The sequence below is a fragment of the Ictidomys tridecemlineatus genome, unplaced genomic scaffold, assembly GCF_052094955.1.
Source record: "Ictidomys tridecemlineatus isolate mIctTri1 unplaced genomic scaffold, mIctTri1.hap1 Scaffold_58, whole genome shotgun sequence".
Classification (NCBI taxonomy): domain Eukaryota; kingdom Metazoa; phylum Chordata; class Mammalia; order Rodentia; family Sciuridae; genus Ictidomys; species Ictidomys tridecemlineatus.
The window spans coordinates 226,575-238,753 of record NW_027523917.1 but is presented as its reverse complement, the minus strand read 5'-3'; the positions used below and the strand labels follow the sequence as shown (position 1 = coordinate 238,753).

General features: G+C 48.4%; 1 long non-coding RNA gene and 1 pseudogene across 7 annotated transcripts in view; both read right to left on the bottom strand.

The window, feature by feature from the left end:
• LOC120892608 (uncharacterized) overlaps positions 1 to 12,179 on the bottom strand; it is a 162,162-nt gene that overhangs the window by 38,206 nt on the left and 111,777 nt on the right. The window lies entirely within an intron of this gene.
• On the bottom strand, positions 1,373 to 11,569 carry LOC144374111 (potassium voltage-gated channel subfamily A member 6-like; annotated as a pseudogene).

Genomic DNA, 12,179 nt, shown 5'->3' with positions numbered 1-12,179 from the left:
TGAGTGAAATCTCCCAATACTTCCTAATATCACATCATTATTGTCATACCCAATTGACGACTTAGGACCTATTGAAAGGAGTAACCTACAGTTTTAGGGTAGGCACTCTGCTTGTGCTCCTTCTATAGTCATTAAAGTCATGTACAAGAAGGTTCCATATGCAGAAAATAAATGAATAAATAAATAACAACACACACACACACACACACACACACACACACTTCCAGGTGCGTGTGTTGGTCTCCTACAGGTGCAAATGTGTGTGCTCTCCTGGGTGAATATGGTCCCTGCTGTGAAGCACAGAAAGCAGTTACTGCAGGGAACACAAGCTATTTTCCCCATCATTCCAGACCTTTCTTCTCTTTCCAGCAATGCCAAATTGCCTTAAGGCAGCTGGGGAGTGCTTGTCTGATTTATGGCTCGACTACCATGGCTTCTGGAATCTGTGTTCATTCTTGCCCTAGTCCTGTGATTTATAAAAGACATCTATAACCCAGCAGCAACTTTTCCTTCTCTACCAGGGCAAGCAAGTGCAGGGAAGAGTGGAGACGCTAGTTTCTAATTCCCAGAGCATCTGAAGTCAGCACTCTTGGGTAAGATGCTAAATTTTTGCATTCCTTCTTCCTTCCTGAATCCAAAACAGAAGCCTCAAGTGACCCCCTGCTTTTCTGACAGGGGTTTCTCTAGCTAAGCCTGATGCTTCAGTAACCTGGAAAGTCTGGGGAGGGAAAGATAAAATTGCAAACAATTTAATTCCATTTCCTATGGGAAGTTCTGCTAAGGAGTTTGGTTGGATAGGAAATAAAGTCATTCATTAAAAAGAAAATATTCAAGTAATCCTTAGATTTCCATCTTCTGGGAAAAAAGGATGCTGGGATCAGAGTCAGTAAATCAGTGTTCCTGACTCAGCTCTGCCCACATACCTGTGGGGTCTTGAGTTAATCAGTTCACTTCTCTGCCTCAGTTTCCTCCTTCATGAAAAGAGGCATTTACTGCCCCTTCCAGCTCTCACATCCCATCTGTCTGTGACCTTCAGTACTGCCCTTGGCAATGCTCTGGTGCTCAGAGAAAGGTTTAAGTAAAATTTCTCCTTTTTATTTTGGTTGGAAATGAACCTTGTTGGATATATATATATATATATATATATATATATATATATATATATATACATACATATATGAGAATGTATAGAAATGTCATCCAAATGATTATCGGAGGAATAGGATGGATATACTGGTAATATATATATGACATTTCTATACATTCATTCATATCTTAAGTGCAATTATTTAAAGAAATTCTGCTGTGATTCTTCTAGGCAAAGAGCCTTCTGGTAAAGCAGAGAGCTAACCAAAGTCTATTTTTTATATCATTTTTCATTTGAATGTTTGTGTCAAAGAACAAAACAGAAAGGTGAGGACCCTGCCTTTCTTTTGAGAGAGCAGGTAGGCCTGGGCCTGCTCTCAGGTGGACATTCAGTGTCACTCATCAGAACTGTGCTTTGCTGAGAGTTCATTTCCTGCTAAGCCCTTTAACTGGCAGCCTCGTGTAACCCTCACCACAATCCTAAGAGGCAAGTGATATCAGCTTCCTTGTTTTGCAGATGACAAAACTAGAGCTTAGCAAGGTCAAATTAGGTGTAGGCCCAAGTTCAACTCCAAAGGCAGGCAAGCTCTGAATCCAGAAACAGGAGGGCAGCCATGCTTTCCTGCCCTGGTCTGGGTCCTTCAAGAGAAGCTGAAAGGGTCACAGCAGTGCGATGAGGGCATGCAGAGCATTCTGGGCTGCACTGAGACCCCCAAGGAAAGCTGCAGGAGTTGCTCTCCAGCCAGGAGGAGGCAAATGAGACTCATTTGTAGAAGAAGCTGGCTTCTTCCAACTTCAGGGTCTCCTCTCCCTCCACCTTTGAGAAGGACAGGGAAGCTGAAACAGCCTGCAAAGTGGAGAGGACATGAAAGTGGTCGGGAACCAAATGGGGAGTGAGGATGATGACCAGAGGGAGAAGACTGGAACAGAGTAACAAAGGGCTCTGTAGAACAACGTTCTATTTATCTGAGACGTCCACACAGACACAGGAGAGATCTCCAGGTGCTTTCAGAGCCCCATGGGGGAGGGGCTTAGCACACCTGCAGCTTCTCCATCACAGACAAATTGGCACGTAAACAAAAATCTATCTATGCAATTAGGAGCCACAGCTTCGCTCTTTCTTCTTCTCAGTATGGGTCAGACGCTCACTGCACTCCATTCCACACACCATCTGTGACAGACCACATATGGCCATGTGCCCTTGAACATGTCACCACCCCTCTGAGCCTCAATTTCTCTTCTCCACCAAAGAGGAAAACAACCCGCCTACCTGCCTTGTTTTGTGGTAGTAGGCACATGATCATCATAGTCGATCTTTATATAGTGCTTGTGAGTTTAAACATTGTACGTGTATTAATCTATTTAATCGGGGCTGGGATTGTGGCTCAGCGGTAGAGTGCTTGCCTAGAACCAGCAGGAACCAGGTTCGATCCTCAGCACCACATAAAAATAAGGGCATTGTGTAGAGTCCCCCATCTACACTTAAGAAATAAATATTTTTAAAAAATCTATTTAATCATCAAAACAGCCCTATGTTATCAGAGCTATTTTTACCCCCCCCAGTTGACCAAGAGGGCAACTGAGGCTCAGAGTAATTTCATAACTTGCCCCAGTGTCACCCAGCAGAGGAGGGACTTGGACCTAACCACCTGGCTCCGGCGTTCATGGCCCTTACCATTTTATTCTAGAGCTTACTGCCCGAGGAGAGCGCTGGGTGGGTCTTTCTCAGAGGAGAGCCTCCTTCTTGTTTCTATGAGAACCCCCCTCAGAGGGGAGGCTGCACAGCAGGGTCCATCTCACAGGGGAGGGTGAAGCTGCCGTCGAGGGTGGCAGATGCTAGCCAGGTGCCTGGCAGGCTTCCTGGAGGTGAGGGAAGGAATGGGCATTCTCCCGCCCCTCCCAGCCAAGGGACTGTCTTGCTATGTTCTTTTTCAAAGTGATGTCTTTGCTGCCAAGACCGGGTTTGTCTGTCTCCTGGAGACAGCGGTTGTCAAGCCCTGAGAGAACTGCAAGCATGTCAAAAATACCAGCACCAGCAGACTGCGGGGCTGCAATTTCCTTTTGAAATGTCGGCTTTGCTCTCGCCAAAGAGCCAAGGTCTGTCTACCTTCCTTGCAAACTGCAGCAGAGGCAACTTAAGGGTCCAAAATGTTTCCCAGGGGCAGGCAAAGTGTATCATCCAGGGCACAGGAGCAACTGAGAGAAAATTCTCCATATAGTAACAATGATATGGTTGGAGTTGGGTAAAATGAAGAAGAAGAAAAAATTTGCCATAATCCGCAGCAGGGTTGGCCCCAAATAGGTCAAGTGATAGCAGAGGCTAGACCAGTGCTTCCTGTTGGGATAACACTTCCTAAGTGTCACTGATAGGTTTCCACTCCTCCTTTAGGGTCACATGTGAAGCAAGGGGATGAGGACCAAGAAGGAACAAAGAAGCAGGCTAAACTACTTCCTCAAGTTCAGAACAAAGGGACATGAAAACAGGACAATCTGCAACTCCGCAGGGACTGCAAGCCCAGAAGGGGAAAGTGGTGCATTGGGAAACCCAGCAACATGAGAACTAAGAGCCCATCTGTCCTTATTCCCAGTGGCCCGTGAGTGGGAAGATACGTTCTCTCCCTCCAAACCCCCAAGCGCCAGACCTTATTCTGCCACGAGATATCTGTGCAGCCTGGTATAAAGAGGAACACAGAAAGGAACCCTACTGTTGAATAAATGGATTTCTTTCCCTCCTCTAAGTGATCATGACACACTAGAATTAGACCACACTTTCCTTCCCATGGTAATAGCACACCGTCAAAACCAATCAGAGCCAGGATGGCAAGTCCAGCCACATTGTCCTGGGAGGACAATGTTCTCTGGGAATCTAGCTTGGCATTTATGTAGAGATGCAGGGCAACAGAAATCCTGCCCGAAGCAAGAGCTCAACTAGTAGGGAGAAGGAATAATAAGTTGGCAGGACTAGAAAGTGTCATCTGACAAAAAGCCCTAAGGGAGAGAAGGAAGAGATCCTGAGGCACAGGCCAGAGGAAGAAGAGAAGGAACTGGCTCACAGATAACAATGCAAAGGTAAGATGAATGAAGGTTGTCATCTCCCACTTCTTTGGTTTATCCAAAGCACTAGAGATTGCTGGTCCTCGTTCTAGAGCAAAGAAAGAAGGGTTAATGACTACTTTAGTGGGTAGTTGGGGTTGGAGGCTGGGAGAAATAAAACCTTGGCTTCTAGGAAATTTCTTAAGGAAGTCAGAGTTTACAGGTCCAAGAATTAGGTGGGGCTTTTGGTTTGTTTGCAGAGGATTTATTTGTTTGTTTGTTTGTGGCCCCAAAAAAACACATTCTTTAAGCAAGCTCACCTCCCTACTCCTATATAATTAATATGTCCAACACATTTATCATTAGTTCAGAATGTGCTAATCATACTCTGCACCTACCAAAAGAATGGCTTGACATAATTTTGGAGAAAGAAAAAGGATATAAATCCTACAGTAGCTTCATTGACAAAATAAATACACACACTATCAGTTCTTGGTATTGTACACAAATCGCAAGGTGCAACTGCATGAAAGCTCTGAAGTGTCCCCATGTGGCAGAAGAAAAAAACTGTCATTCCATTACAGACCTTCAATCTGGTCCATCACTAAAGATGCTAACCTTAACTTATAAAACTAAGTCTTCCTCCCATTGCAGTGGGAGACTCCCAGGTTATTAGACTGGTGTCTCCTTTTCCCCAAAATTGCAATGTTTTCTGTTGTTGTTGTTAACTTTTGGAGTTGATAATGACAATATTGATTGTCCCCACAGTCCTATTTCAGAACATTTCCATCACCCCCAAAAGTACTTTGGTGCTAGCTAACATCCCACTCTTGGGCCCTTGAGGAGCCTGGGGGTTGTCCCAATGTTCTGATGTCCTGATGCAGATGGGACTTAACCCTATGTGCCACGGCCTCCAGTAGGACAACCACACAGTCTCCTTATGGACTGGTGGGGAATCTTAACCTACATCCCCAAGGAGCATCTCCTGCACCTTACACCACTGGGAATGGTGTCCCTCCTTCTCATTCTGCCCTTAGTGCACAAGGAAGCCAGCCACAGGCTAAGCAAACCTCCAAGTCAGGCGACCCTGAGTGAAGGACTTTTCCATTCTAACTTCAATCATATACCTTCCTCCCAAGTCCTCTTTTTTTCTGTTTATTTTACTACTCCTACTGTTCCTTTGTCTTCAACATCTCTGCAAGGCACTTAAGGCACAGGAACCCTAAGATGACATACTCTAGTACTATATGGCAGAATGTTAATATAAGGCATCAAGCTCATTCTCTCTCCCCTGCTCCCATCCCTCTCCCCCTCCCTCTTTCATCTTTATATGTTCAGGAAATCACTAGGGGATGTTTTTCTAAACCTAGAGCATCCCAAGTTCCTTGGTAAGTGCAGGACATCCCCCAATAGGGGAGTGTGGCAAGAAAGGATGGGGAACTGAGATGTCAGGAAACAGGGAATCCTCTGGCTGGAGGCCGACCTTTTCAAAAACACCCAGGATCACAGCTGTCCTAGAATTCAACAGAAACATCATAGGTGCTACCAGCCACCCAAAAGGTACAGAGAGGGAGAAAGAGGAAGAAAAATACACAGAGAAAGAAGAAGAGGTTGAAAACAATGGGGTGGGGGCAGGAGAAATGAAACAGAGAAGGAAGGAAAAAAAAGGCACAGAAAGTGAATTTAAAAAAAGGAGAAAAGGGAGAGGAAGGAGAGGAGGGAAAGAGATGGTAAGAAAGGTGTGGGAGAAGCGGCACTGAGAGGACAGAGACAGAGGAAAAGGAAATGAATGGAGGCACAGAAAATACACCGAGATGGAGCAAGGTTGTCACAGAGAAAAGGCAAATGAAACCCTGCTCCCCCACCCAACTGAATCTTCTCCTACTTTCTCTCCCTGCCGTCCAGATTTCTAATTTGGCATGGAGGCTGATCCAGGAGCAAAATTCCCCCACAGTAGGACCTACCTCAGGTACAAAGACAGCCAGCTGTCCGTCCTCACTCCTCAGGGACACTCTCGGGCAGAAGGAGCATCCCTCAGTCCAGGCTGAGGCTGACAGTCCCAGGAAATCCTCTGGGAGCCCCTGCCAGCTCCAATCAGGTATAAAGATGGCTTGGTATAAAGAGTCCACCTTTCCTGGCAGCTGGAAGTCCCCATCCCAGCTGGGCCAGCCACACACAGTGCGTACTCTCCTGATGATCAGGTCACGACATCCACATAAAGAGGCTCAGAGTCAGAGAGGGGGCCATTGGACAAAATCCTTCACAGAAACTAGGTGGGGCCACAGTCTTTTGGTTTTTCTTCCATGTCTCAAGAAGAACTGTGAGATCCCTCCCAGGAGCTCAACTGCTCCCCAAGAAGAAGGGGCTTCATTTCCCTCAGTCTCTCTTAGAGCTGGGAAGATCCTCTGTCTCAGGAGATGAGAACTCCATGACACCTAAGGCTAGGACTGTTCTCAGCAAAGCCCAGCCTGGCTGCTTCTGGAGGAACACATTGTCCTTTCTGAGGGCTCCCCTGGTCATTTTTAAAAGCATAACATTGATGTTGGTTTAACTGGGCAGCTACTAAGCATTCAAGTTTCTGAAGACTTAGGGGTAAGATTAGGCAGCTTCAAGGACTGGGTAGGGGAAACCAGGAAGAATCCAAGGAGGAAGTTCAAGAAGTTTAGTTTCTTCCACATTTTCCAAGGTCCTGTGTCCCTGTCCTGGCTCTACCTACCCCTAAACCAATAGTAGAAGGTGCTCCCATTTGAGAAGCTGGGGATATGTAGTCTGTTCTCCCTTGATGCCCGAATCAGAAGACTGAGAGAACAGTCTGGAAGGTTGCTATGGCAACCAGAGTCCCTAGAGATCCCAGCTCTCCACAAACCTTTTACTTTCAGGCATGCTCTGATTTGAAAAGGCAATGTGTGCTCAGGGATGATGATGAGCATGATCACATACACATATCTACAGATACATGCACACATGGCCCAACATGGGGCATCCCTTTAGCCACTGACATGGGCCCTTCTTTTCCCAAATAGCCAGGAGTAACAGAAGAGATTTGGAAAAAATAGCACTTCCTGATCTTGGAACAGGTTTCTGAATCATAAATATCTTTGTTTCCTACTGGATTTCAGGTTTAAGGAAGCCAATCTCCTAGGAAAGGTGACCTCCAGCCCTAAAAAGGATGTACTCAGCCTGTCTAAAGAAGATTCTCCATTCCGAAGGGTACGAAAAAAGACTGAGGCCCAGCCCAAGAGCTCAGGGAGGGATTTAGGAAGTGAAGAGCTCATAATGAATGGCTATTCTTGGGTTTTGGTTCCGAGGCAGAAAATCTGGGGGGTCTTATTTCTGGGAGGGGGGGAGACAGGATAATGAACTAAAAACCAAATCAATGACTATAATTCACACATGTGCATAGTGTCTTCCCCAGCTTCCCAGATGAGCTCATTGACAATCACCATGAGTAGGGAGGGGAAGACATTAATGTTCCCATTTAATGGGGAGAAACTGAGGCACAAAGAGGGACTGTGGAGCCAGAGCTACCCTATAAAGCTGTGGCAGAATCCAGATTTCAGTCTGGCACTCACAGAAGCTACACTGCCTCTCAAGCAAACCCTCAAAGGCTATCCCTCAGAAGTTGCTCTTCGGGAAGTTTTATTTTTTTAAAATTTTCATCTAAGAGTCTTAAAGCATAGTTATAAAATTAAAAGCATTGTAACAGTCCTTTCAGTTTCAGAACTGCATTCAGAAGAGATTTAAACAGTACATCACAGTTTATCAAAGGCAAGAAACAAATGGTAATGTGACTGGGGAGAAAAGAGGGAAGTGGGCAGATGGGATGGATGGCAGTAGTTTCACAATGGAAGAGGATGGCTGAGTCCAGTTGGGAAACAGCCAGATTACCTTACCAGTTAGAGCAGGCCAGATGCAGCTCCAGGGGGCAGAGCAGGTGAATGTTTGCTTGACTCAGCAAAAACCTCTACCAGTGTCATCAAAGAAATAATGCTTGTTCCTTAACCTAAGCCACATATGTCATTACCCATAAAATGAGAAGAAACTGGCAATCAATATGTGCTTTCACCTGTCTACAGATTTGAGCTGGGGTTGCTTTAGAAAGCCTTCACCTGCAATCCTAAATCAAATTCCCAGGAAGAAGAGTGGAAAGCCAGAGAGAGTTCTGGTGAAATAAGGGAGAAAAAAACTAACATCTGCAACAAGATTCCTCTGCCCCTCCAAGATGGCAATCTCTGCTTAGTGGTTCCTTGCTTCTGGTTTGTGATAAAGCCAGTTGCTTGACTATATTCAGCCATTTCTCCTGGCTCTGTAGGACCTGTTTCTAGTTCCTCTGCACAGGAAGGCACTTGCTCAAAAAGAGTATTTGGCTCTGAGAAGGAACCTTCCTGGAAGCTCAAGAGAGTCAGGGATAAGAGTGGGGAGGACTAAATGCAGACCAAAGACCAGTGTCTCCTATACCAAATCACAGCTGGGAGAATCCATTGGCCCCTTTGGTCCAGGACTGACCCTCATGTCCTCCAGATCATCCACTTTAATTGCATTTTCTTTCATTCCATCCAAGATTAGAAATGGATAACATATTTTGAGGCTGTACAACTAAGTCTCTATAGAGGGTGCTCTGCAGGATGACCAGCAGGTGTTACAGTTCATGGAATGAAACAGCACATTGAGTACTGTTTCCATCTTCCAGCTTCCACCAGTTATCAAGAAGCTAAGACAGGTACAGGCCCCCCAAAGTAAAGGACAATAAGGAGAGTAATAGGACCCAAGTATGTCTGATTTCCATCCTATTAACGTTTCTGCTCCTAAAGATAAGACAAGTTCCAGACAGGAAAAATCAGAGTCTTGAGGGAAGGTCAGACAGAACAGTATATCTCATCCACGGGACAGAAGATGGACATAATTGGGTGGCACCGTTGCAATTTCAAAAATGTGACTTAGATGGATAAACCTTGAATGCTGTACAGGTCAAGCAACAAGGTTGACAGTCCAGGTATTTGGTCCTGGTTGCCATGTGCTGGGTGTAGGGGGAGGGAGTCAAGAGGTCAGCTGGATCTAGGGTGAGAGTTGTGAGGATGAGAAAGAAGCCTAATAGTTAGTTCACTTAGTACACCCCTTCTCATGCAGGCTCTGCCCGCCTGGGTCAAACTTCTGTGAGCATCCTTTTCTCTGCAAATGCCCGATGTGGAGTGGGAAAGTAGCTGGGCCTCCGTTCCCGGGGGGCCTCAGAGAAGTCCAGCTTGCCAAGTCCATTGTCAGTTGCCTTCAGGTCTGGTGTAGGCTGCCCACAAGTGACATGGGTATACTGGCCTTGCTCCTCATGCTCTGTCTCCCGGTGGTAGAAGTAGTTGAAGTTGGAAATGATGACCGGCACAGGCAGGGCAATGGTGAGGACCCCAGCAATGGCACACAGAGAGCCCACGATCTTGCCCCCCACAGTCATGGGGTACATGTCTCCATAACCCACTGTGGTCATTGTAACCACTGCCCACCAGAAGGCATCTGGGATGCTGGGGAAGAGTGAATCATCATCATCAGCCTCTGCGAAGTAGACAGCACTGGAAAAGAGGATGACTCCAATGAAGAGGAAGAAGATGATCAGGCCCAGCTCCCTCATGGAGGCCTGCAAGGTCTTCCCAGGATCTGCAGCCCTTTGGAATGGCAGGAGAGCTTGAAGATGTGGAACACCTGAACCAAGCGAATCACCCTGAGGATGCCCAGGGACATGGCCTGCTGCCCATTCTGGCCACCCCCTCCACTGGCTGGCTGCTGCTCCTGCTACTGCACTAATTCAGTGCCCAGGGTGATGAAGTAGGGGAAGATGGCCACCAAGTCAATGATGTTCATGATGTTGCGGAAGAAGGACGGCTTGCTGGGGCAGGCAGAAAAGCGCACCAGGAGCTCAAAAGTGAACCAAACAATGCAGAGAGTCTCCACCAGAAAGAAGGGATCTGTGAAGAAGGAGCCCCCAAGAGTACTGAGTGAGAACGAACCTCCTGTCCCCATTCCCCCAGAGGTGATGCCGGGGTGAAATGTATAGGAATCATCTTCCTCTTCCTCCTCCTCCTGACTTCCCCTGGAAACTGGGGAGATTCGGCTCACACCACCATCATTGCTTCCACTGCGACCATCTGCACGAAACTGGGGCAAGGTCTCCAGGCAAAAGATGACGATGGAGATGAGAATGACCAACACGGAGTCAATAGCGATGCCCCTGGCGGCCCGGAGCTCTCAGTATACTCAAAAAGAAGCCAAACCTGGCGCTGGAAGGGTTGGGAGGGTAGCGGCTTCTCGTCCTCTCCACCTTCGGGCAGACAGCCCTCATCCTCCCGGAAGGCCGCCAAGGCTTCATCCTCCAGTTGATAGAAGTGAATCTCCTCCATGAAGATGTCGAGGGGCACGTTGACCGGCCTCTGCAGGCAGCCCCCCGACTGATAGTACTACAGGATGGCATCGAAGCTGTGCCGGTTGCAGTCGAAGAAGTATTCATTCCTCAGTGGGTCAAAGAAGCGGACTCGGCGGCCAGGGTCCCCAAGCAGTGTGTCAGGAAACAGCGACAGGGTGCGCAGCTGTGTCTCAAAGCTCAGCCCAGAGATATTGATCACCAGCTGCTCGCTACTACAACAGCCCCCACCGCCAGCGGCCTCCGGGAAGTCTCCGGCATCCTGTTGCTCCCCCTCCCCCCATCCTGTTGCTCCGGACCTTCCCCTGCGCCGCCAGCGTAAGGGATTTCTCCGATATCATGTCCTCTTGGCTGTGCGCTCCCCGCCACTAGGATGGCGCCCACGACCCAACCTTGCGAGCGCTGCACCCGCTTCCCAGTTCCCGGTGGCGCTCCCTCCTTAGGGTGGGGCTTGCGCTCCTGCAGGCTAGTGGTCTGACCTGGCGTTTGGGTTGGTGAGCCCTGAATCCCTGATCTCTGCAAGGATAGGTCTGGGAGTTGACCTGGGCGCAGAGGATTTGGCTCCGCGCTTCTGATACCCGCGCCTCGGTGCTGGTGCTTACTGGGATGCCTGGAATCTCAAACTGGCGCGTGAAATTGGCAGTCTGAAAAGACGCTGGCTTCGCCCCTTGCTGTGCCTGAGGCTGGGCTCCTGGACGCTGGGGTTCGCCCTCCAGACGAGCTGGCTCTTCCCAGCTCCCACTGCGCTTCTCCAACAGCTCAAGCACCTGGCCGCCGCTGGTACCGAAGCACCAGATGCGCCTCCCTCCAGCTCGGCAGACTCCTGCCTGGACTCCGCCTCCGCCCTAGGTACACCGCGGGGTTTGGTTTGGCCAAGGTCGTGGTTAAAGCCGCCACAGACACCACCTCCTCCCCAGGAGCTGCTCCGCAAGCTTCGGAGAGAGCCCTGAGGCTGCCCCGGCGCCGGAGCGCGGGGACCCACCTCCCCACGACTCTAGCCTTCGCTGCCGCCGCCGCAGCAGCAGCGGCTCGGCTTCCCGCTCTGCCCTTCCTTCCCAACACACTCTCCAAGTGACGTGGCAGGCCCCCCCTGCTGCCCCTCCCACCCCACTCCCACATCACACCCCTCACCCAGCCAGGGGCTGCAGGGAGCCCGGGCGCTGTGGAAATAGACACACACTTGCCTCCCCAGTAATCTTCCCCATGCTCTCTTGGCACGCCTCTCGCTTTCACACAATCACCATTCATGGTCCCCCTAAACGGGAGCCAGTACCCTAGTACCACACCCCCTCAATTGCCGCAATCAGCTTTTCTCATATGGGTTTACCGAGTTGACCTGCGCAGTGTTCGATCAATAAGAAATCACACCTCACCCCCACCTCAACACACCCCTCCCACTTCTTGATACAGAGCAGTGTGCCTCCAGTCATCCAGACATCTAATTTAAAAAATTAAATCCTATGTTGTCTCTCTGTATTTACAAAGACCCATATGCTGGTTTCTCCAATATCCTACTGTAAAGAAGAAGAAGAAGAAGAAAGAAAGACGGGGGTGGGGAGGGAAGAAAAAGAAAAAGGAAGTATTTTTTAAATGTCTTGAAAGCTTCCAAATTAGATTGTATTCCAATGCAATTCCCCCAGGGAATATCTCTTTGAAC